The sequence below is a fragment of the Miscanthus floridulus genome, chromosome 18 (assembly GCF_019320115.1).
Source record: "Miscanthus floridulus cultivar M001 chromosome 18, ASM1932011v1, whole genome shotgun sequence".
NCBI classification, from domain to species: Eukaryota; Viridiplantae; Streptophyta; class Magnoliopsida; order Poales; family Poaceae; genus Miscanthus; species Miscanthus floridulus.
The window spans coordinates 90,825,766-90,835,109 of NC_089597.1; positions in this window are offsets into that span (position 1 = coordinate 90,825,766).

Here is a 9,344-nt window from a genome sequence, read left to right on the forward strand (position 1 = left end):
TTTTTTCTGATTACCTTCTTTGGTATTCTCCTTACTATCTTTCCTTGTATATCGATCTTTGAAGGTGTAACAATCTCTGATGGTGTGATTTCCTTTGGGGTGCAAGATGCAACGCATGTTTTCAATATTGTCATACCTTCTTGGCTTGGAAAACTTCCTTGATTTGTCAGTTACTGCTATGGTGTTGTCTGGTCCACATTTTCTTTCCTGATGTCTGTTGTTTCGAAGATTTTGCTTTTCCAGGTTGTCTCGGTTGTTTCTATCCGGTAATCTTTCTCGTGTCTTTTCCTCTGCGGTAATCATCTTTTCCATTGTTCGTCTGAATTCTTCATTGTTTCTTGGGTTTTCTTTGCAGAAGTCTTGAAATTGCCACCTAGCCATGATTTCATGAGAGAAAGCTTCAATTACTTCTTGTTGGGTGATGTCATGATGTCATGTACTTGAGCTCGTAGTTCGCCAAATCGTCGATAGTAATTTCTGAGACTTTCACATCCTTTCTGCTTTAGTCCTTTTAACTCTGCATGGGTGATTGGGTGTGTAATACCCACAAAATTTTCACAAAAAGCTCTTTGCAAGTCGTCCCAATTTCTGATTGATCCTGGATTCAATTTGTCAAACCATTGAAGTGGCATGGTTTCTAGGGCCATGGGAAAGAACAAGGTCTTGATGTCATCGTCTCCTCCGGCCAATTCAATTGATTATGAGTAAATCCTGAGCCATTGCTTTGGTTTGGTCTTGCCATCATACTTGGAGTGGTTGGATGGCTTGAACTTGTGAGGCAGTCGTATTGAAGCAAGTCTGTTTGCAAAATAGGGGAATCTATCGTGCGTTCTGGCTTCTGTGTATTCTGATTCAGCGCCCCCTTCTTGCCAATTGTTGTCTTGGCGAGAGTAGTTTTGCGTGGCTGTCCGAGTAGGTGCTTTGCTTCTAGCCTTTCTTGGTTGTTCGACTTGGTAGTTTTGACTATGGTTTCTTCTGCTTTCTCTGTTGTGACTTCCACTTGGTCCAAGTCTCTCGAAAGCTGACTTCCTTTGATCTTGATCTTCCTGCTCATGAGATGTTGACCTATCAGGTAGTCTTGAGCAGGCCCTTCTGTCATGTGTTCTTAGGACTGTTGATCGAAAGAAGTCCCGGAACTGTTCTTGTTTTTCATTGGGATGTGAAGTCGCCCTGAGTTCTTCTAGTGCTTCTCGGATCTTATCGTAGGGTGTATTCGCTGCTCGTCCTTCTTTGACCTCTCGCTCTAATTTTCTTCTATTATACTCGGCTAGGTCTGACTCATATTTGATCCAAGCTTCCTTGCGCTGCTTAGCACGACGCTAACATCCTTGTTTCAATTTGTTCTTTCTTTCTCTAGCTTGCCTTTGACTCTCGATCTCACCATCGTGCCCCTGGGTAAATGGTGATATGTTGGACTCAGATTCATCTGAAGACCTAATGTCGGGCACTTCTAGGGGGACCAATGGTGATCGAGGATGGCGAATCATGAATACTTCTCGAGCATGAGTTGTTCTATCATTGGCATTGGTTTTTGTACTATCAAAGTTGTTGATAACTTCAGTAGAGGCTTCAAGGTCATAGATCGAGTCTCCTTCTTGGTAGGGTAGAGCTGTTGTCGTTGTTATGTCAACTAGCCCGGTACTGCTATCCTCAGGAATAGAACCTGGCCAGTGGATGATGCAGTCTTGAGATGTTACGGTTAGTACGAGACCTTTCTGAGCTATTGTCAGTGGTATTCCAAGCACTGGATTAAGAGATCTTTCGGGCTATGCCTGATAAGACGTTGCCATATTGTCGAGGCCGAACGGAAAAGGACCCGTCTTCTTTAGAGTACTCTAAGTGTACTCCGAGTTGTATTCTTGATAGGTTGATGTCGCGTTCCGGAGCCTTATTGGAAAAGAACTCGGTTTTCTGAAAAAACTCGGATAAGACTCTATCTCGGAAGCGGAGCCTGAGTTTGAATCGGATGCGTAAAGCTGCGAAATCTGAGTTGGATCGAACATCGCAAGCTGTGCAAATCTTCCAGCAAGTTGATCTGTCATTGTCGCCAAAATGGAAAGGCCTTGATGATGATTCAAATCTTCGAGGAGACGGCCTTGGAGCCTGCCATTGTCACCTACCTCACAGATCCATAAACCGAAGATGAAGGTTGATCCTATCGAGAAGATCATGTTATTGAGGTCCATCGAGCTCTCGGATGCAAAGTTGCCGAAAGCCCCTACCTGGCGCGCCAGCTGTCGATGTTTGACCACCGATAGCTTGCCACAGGGGTATCCGGGGCAGTATGTTCGGGCTTCAGCGTATGCGGAACTCAATGGTTAACGCAAGAGACAGTCAATTTATCCTGGTTTGGACCCTCGATCTTTGATCGAGTAATATCCCTATGTCCAGTCAGCGTTAGCCTTTGCGTTGGATTGATTGTAAAGTGTTGTGTTACGTTGTGTTGCTAAAAGTCCCCATCCCTAGGAACCCTGCCCTCCTTTATATAGTCAGGAGGTCAGAATTCTAGTCAGTTTACAATGCGAGTTTCTAGTAGGATTACAAAATAATACTTCTACTAAGATTACAGGGGAAGAATCCTAGCTAGACTAGATCTTCTCTCTTCCTTGCGAGGTATCCCGTGGGTCCCACGCCGATAGCCGCAGCCACCCTGGAGTCCGCTCCACCTACGCCTTGATCCTTGCCATGTAGCCCAAGGCTCCCCGGGCCTTAAATACCAGCTACCCACACTCGTGCTGCCCTATCCCAAGCCTCGGAGTCACAACTGTCTTCGCTGAGTCACCGCATCCGCCAAACCCAAGCCGCCATCACCGCCCGATTCACCGCCGCGCCGCGCACCGCCCTCTGTTGGGCTCGCTATTTCTTCGTCTATCTCCTAGCGCCTTTGGTTTGCTATTCTATGGCCTGTGGGCCCTTCTTCAAGATCGCCGGTGAGTTTTTCATGACCCGTCATGGCGCCGCCGCCGCTTTGCTCGTCGCCGGCGGTCATCCCCTCCTGATCTGTTTTGGGCCGTCCGATCTTGATCTAGCGGCCGTTATCTCGCCATACCGATTCACCGTGCCTAATTGCAAAAGAACCCCAGAAGTTTTCTATGTGTTAATCCACGGTCCAAAGCGTATTCCTAAAATACGTTTTCTTCATTTGATAACGTAGTTTTGTTGGCTAGATCTAAAATTCGTTTTCTCTATTTATAGTTTTGGCACTAATTTTGTTTTAGCCCTAAAATCTTTGTTTTAACTCCGATTTGATCCGTTCAAGTTGCATTAGGTTCATAATTATGTAATCTATATGTTTATACTACAGTTAGGTATGTTTTTAACTTTTAAAATTCGAGGTTAAATTTAATCTATTATTTTATTAAAGGAAATTTTGTTTAATTCATAACTTCTTTGTTTTAGCTCCGATTTTTGTGATCTTCGCATATGTGTGTTTGTAGCAAGACATAGATTTGTTTTACAAACTTTTCATCTTGATTTTATGCTAGTTGGTGTACTATTCTAATCTATACCTTTTGTTTGCTATGCATGATTGCTTCTAGATGCTTGTATGTTGATGTGATTATCGAGTATAGACGGTGAGCATTTCATGTGTGATCAAGAGTACTACTTTGATGAGCAGGATCAGCAAGAACACTTTGTTCAAGGCAAGTATAGCATGGGATTATCCTTGTTTCCTATCAACTTTAATACATTTAATTCATATTGCATGTGTCACCTTGATAGGGATTCCCTAGAATTAGACTTATATCTTGTCTCCTATGGGATATGCATTGGGTAGCTTTGCTAGTGCTCAATCAAACCATGATCTTGTAACTTGACTAATGGTATATGCAATAAACATTAAAACATAACTTTTTAGCAACTTAGAAATAGGGGGCTGGAGTGTTTAGCTAATTTCTAAATTATTCAGATTCCTCTCCCTAAGGACTTATCTGTAAGTGATCATCCGGGACTTACAGTACATCTATGATGGCCACATGGCTCTGGCTATAGCTTAGTATGAGGACCTTTTCTAACTTGTTAGAGGTTACCTTTATGGCATAAGAATGGCTTGCCGAATCAGGGGCACCACCGTCCTCGCATGATACCCCTCGATGACGCCGGCCCCACGGAGGCCATGGGTCTTTAGGAACATGATGGCCTCAAGGAGGTCACGTATCCTCTTCTTCTCCTTAACGGGTGGCCCCCACGATCGTGACGGTGGAACCTCTTCGATCAAACACCCAGAGAAGACAAGCAAGGGTGTGGCAGGGTCGTCCTTCAGGTAGAACCAATGCAAGTGCCACCCCTTGTTGGATTTAGAGAGCTACTAGGGCATGTAGTCAGACACCCATTGCCCCCGGAGGTGGCTGCACGTGCATCCCATTGGCATCGGGGTCTCCCGGCATCTTTCCTTCTTCTTCATCAAGGAGATGGATAAGAAATATGTCCAGAGCTCAAAGTGGGGCTCGATCCCTAGGTACCCCTCACACATCGCGATGAAGGCCATGATGTGCTGGATCCCATTGGAGTTCAAGTGCTATAGCTCGATCTGATAATGGTGTAGCAGACCCTAGAAGAACGGGTGAGGAGGAACCACGAGTCCATGCTCATGGAAGAGCGCGAAGGAGACGACATAGCTGCCGGGCAGCGCTGGCACCTCCTCGTGGTCGAGCACAAGCCACTCCACCACATCGGTCCTCCCACGGAGAAGACCATGCTTGACAAGGCCCTCCATGCACGCATAGGTAAGATCAGAGCGATGCCACGAATCCATGGAGGATGGAGGTGGCTACGAAGAAGCAAAGGCTGTGATGGAGGAGCGGAGGCTATAGATCTAGGGCTCCGGTGGTGGACTAGCAGGCACAACATATCCAAATGGTGGCCATGGAGAAATAGAGAAGGTAAGGCTATGGTTTTGGTGTGTAGAAACATGAAGGGGGAGGCTGCTATTTATAAGGCAAAGCGGGGTGATAAGGTGAACCGTCTACCTAGATTCACATGCCCACTGCGCCACATCATGTCACCTCCCTCCAAAGATCATGCGCATAAAATCTCTATCCACGCCCTCAAAGTACATGCTGGATGATAGTTCACCTGATCAATGGGCCATGAACTGTCATAGGTGAGGAGGGATACAGAGCTGAAAAGGCTCCTATGGCTCATTTAGGCCTAGGAGTTCGAAGGCTAGGCCACCGACGGGTTCATAGCCGCTCTGGGGCACCCTAAGAGCGAGGGGTGAAAAGGGATGGGCCCATTAGTGGCCACTACCTGGGCGCACGAGCGCTGCAGGCATCCTAGCCCACGTTCGAGTCTTGGTTGGTTCCTAGTCTATGGTCTTTCCTCGAAGAAAGGCAACGAACCCTTGGGACCAATCGAATAGACCCGAGAACTATATGGATTGACCACTAAGAATCTGGAGTCAGTCACTAGCTGACCCATGTCGAACCCCCATGAACGGGAAGCCAGGGCCCCACTTGGACTAGCCCATTATTAGCTCACCGAGCACCATGTTTTGTCCATAAGGAAAAAACATGGCATGGCTCAACCCCTCCATTTTATCGAAAAAACGCTTGAGGCACAATGATCATAAAGACAAGCCGACCCTCGATCGGACCCCTGCTACGCGTGGGGGTTCGAGGAAAGTAGGACTCGCAAGGAGACCGAATGCGTGGTCACAGTGCGACGATAGACCAAAAGGATCATAGGGGACCAAAATCAAGAATAATCTTTCCAACCTCCCGAATCCTACGGTTACATGCCCCCAAGAAGGCCAATCGCGATAAAAGGGAACCACCATCCTACTAGGACATGCTGCAGGCTACAAGAAGAAGGGCAAGGCCCTTAGAGTCCTCCCGTCTAGAAAAGCCTCCAGAGGAGTATTCAACTCTTCCGTAGGCTTAGGGGTTACTGTCGGGTATCGATATTAGGGATACTAAAAGCAAGGAAGTTTGCGCCCATGCTAACTTCTCCAGATGGAGCAAGATGTATTAAAAGGTCTCATCCGACCCCAAGCCCATGGGGGTCTTGCCCAAGGCCGTGGGCTCTGTCTTGCCCGACCCCTTAGGTGTGGGCTCTATCTTGTCGACCCCAAGGCCACAAGGGTCTCGTGCCAAGGCTGCAGGCTCTGTCTTGCCTGACCCCTTGGGTGTGGGCTCCATCTTGCCTGACCTTGAGGCCACAGGGATCACCCCCAAGGCCATGTGTTCCATTTTGCCCGACCCCTTGGGTTCATGCTCTGTCTTGCCCAACCCTTGGGTGTGTGCTCCATCTCGCCCAACCCCAAGGCCATGGGCTCCATCTCGTCCGACCCTTGGGTTCATGTTCCATCTCGCCTAACCCCAAGGTTGTGGGCTCTATCTTGCCTGACCCCTCGGGTTTGTGCTTTGTCTCACCTGACCCCTTGGGTTCATGCTTTATATTGCCTGACCCCTTTGGTTCATGCTCCATCTCACCTGACCCCAAGGACACGGGTTCTGTCTCATCCAACGAGGACTCATACTGCCGCCCACTACTCTAGGTCCAAGCGTATAGGCTGGGTCAAAACTTTGACACTAGGGAAGAGACTGGCATGACTCGATGTAACCCATGGCCATGATAGGCCATACCTAAGGATTCACATCAAGAACAGCATCGGGCATGCTCATGTTGTTCTGCCTAACCCTCATACAAACACTGATAGGCACATTAGTTCACCACGATGTCCGCTAGGACGGAATGGAACGCCATGACCGACAGATGACACCTATGCATGGCGCTAGTGATGAACAACGCCATGATTTGGAGCCATCCTTGTTGACATCTATAGGATCAGTGGGACCCGCATGAGGGAGAAGAAGGACCTGGTGATCCTAGAAGCCTTCTTCTCCTTTTTCTCTGCTGTAACATGCGCTTTCCCTTTGCCTATAAAAGGGGTAGTAGGGCGCCCCATGAAAGGGAATCTAGATCAGCCTGAGACCAAACCATGAAATAAAAACATAAGAGCACGACACGAACACACAGCTGAGGGGCGATCAAGCTCTTAGCACCCGTTCACTCCTTCCATCAGAGACTTGGGATCCTTTCCTTCTCTCGCATGTTTGTAACCCCTATTGCAAACTAAGTTCCAATAACACAAGCTACGACAAACTAGATGTAGGGATGTTTCGCCTGAACCAGTATAAACCTTGTGTCCTCCGAGCACACCATCTAAGCTAGACGCGCAAATACAAATTTACTCATTAGTGGTCCAAAAACACCAACAATTGGCATGTTAGGTAGGGGCTTTTTGCGCATCTCGATATCCACATCAGGCCTCGGATGGCTAGTCACGACATCAGCTAGGTCCTAGGTGCGCATGTGCGCTTCGAGAACCTAGACTTCATCATCACAACAGAGGGAGAGTTGGTGCAGTCTCCCATCGTCGTCTAACCTCTCCACTTCACCGACCTTGACACGATCACCGAGGTGCTTGAAGAGCTATAGTTACATGCACCAGAGGCCCATGCCCCCGGGAGTGACCAGCTCCTCAGCTTCGATTATGGGAGGTTAGAGCGCTAGCTCGGTGCCTTCCTAGGACCCCGACCATCCCCGAAGGACCTAGGCCGCCTTACTTTCTCATTCGCCAACATCATGATGTAGCTTGTCAAAGGGGAGCCGCTCTCCCTAGAATACCTCATCCGAAGCACCTCGACAGCGCTCCTGTTTGGTCTACGCAATGCCACAGAGACTGTTGGCCACCTTGTGGTGCAACGCATGCCCCCATCGCCTACGAACGATGAATTCATGGGATGACCGAATATGTTGCGGAATCTTTCCATGACCTCCTCATGGGAGAATCGTAGTCGTCCTCTGACTCTAACTCTAGCAGGGAGAGCTATCACCCCTCGCATGAATGTTTCATGGTAGGTACCCCTAAGGGATATGTTGAAAGCATCCATAAGGGAGAGGCCACCCCAACAAACAACATCAATGATGAGGTCGAGGGGGATGTAGGGCCCTACCTTGCCTGCGGGTAGAGCAGCTAAAGGCCCAACACCAAGAGCTCGAGGAAGCATGACTCTAGCTCGAGTAGGAATGCATAAAGCTCGAATGAGAGATTGAGCGCTAGGGAGATTGTGGGTGTGCGTGCACCGTGTCCCACTACGTTAACTAGAGGATCATCGAGGATGATGAAGCCCTCCCACACTTCACCTAGGCAAGCCAAAACATTGCTGCTGTGGTGGCCTTGCTCCTAGGGCTTTTGAGGCCTGCAACGCCCAAGGATCATCGGGCCCATCATGAGATTCACACGATACTCGAGCCTACGGTGGCGCGGCAGGCCGAGAGCTTGTTGTCCCAATGATGTGAGCTTGACGCCAGCCAGTGCACACCCTCAGAGTGACCTAACAAGGACATTTTAGTCTAACAGGTGCAGCAAGGTGGTAGGCCACATGTCGTGGTCTTGGTGCGTCTGAGCCTCCACCGTGACGCTCGTGACACCCTCGATGCTCGTAGACATACCCACAACAATACAAGGGAGGAGGCTAGCCACAGCTACCACCATGGTACGCTACGATAGCGGCGAGGACCAAAGCCCAAGCCTTGACTTACCAGGAGCTTAGGCCTTTGGCCGACACATCCTCAATGCCATCTTCCCACCACGGTACCAACCACCGACCAACATCCTGAAGTACTCTAGGGAAACAAACCCCATACTATGGCTCGATGATCATTGGCTTGCTTGCCAAGCTAGTGGAGAGGATAGTGATGATTTCATTATCCACAACCTTCCATTGTTCCTAGCCGATTCGACGTGAACGTGGTTGGGACACCTTCCGCCCAACTTCTAGGGCACATATGCATGTCTTGGGAACCCATGGGATCTCAAAAATTGCTGACAGAAGTCTAGGGAAACTCTTCATGGGTACATCTGACGCTTCTCCTGGCAGTGCAACAAGCTACCCAACGTCGCTGATGCCGGCATCATAGGAGCTTTCCTATCTAGGACCACCTATGAGTCCCTAGTTCACAAGCTAGGACGTAAGGGCCTGTGAACCACCAAGGAGCTCCTTGACATCACCACCAGCCATGCCTCAGGCAAGGAGGTGGTTGGGGCAATTTTCAACCACCTCAAAGGCAAGGCAAAGCAGGATGAGGATATTGGCGAAGGCGCCTCCAACCATCCCAACAAAAAGAAGAACAAGCAGTGATGCGAGGGCTCACTTGTGGCCACCGCCGACCGCAAGGGGGTCGGAAGCCTGCCGAGGGTACCTCAGACCACTTCAAGAAGTTGCTCAAAGGGCCATGCCCGAACCATGCTTTCCCTGTCAAGCACCTATACAAGGACTGCATCCTCATGAAGCGGTTCTTGTTTAGAGGCTCCAATAAGGGGAAGCATAGGAAGG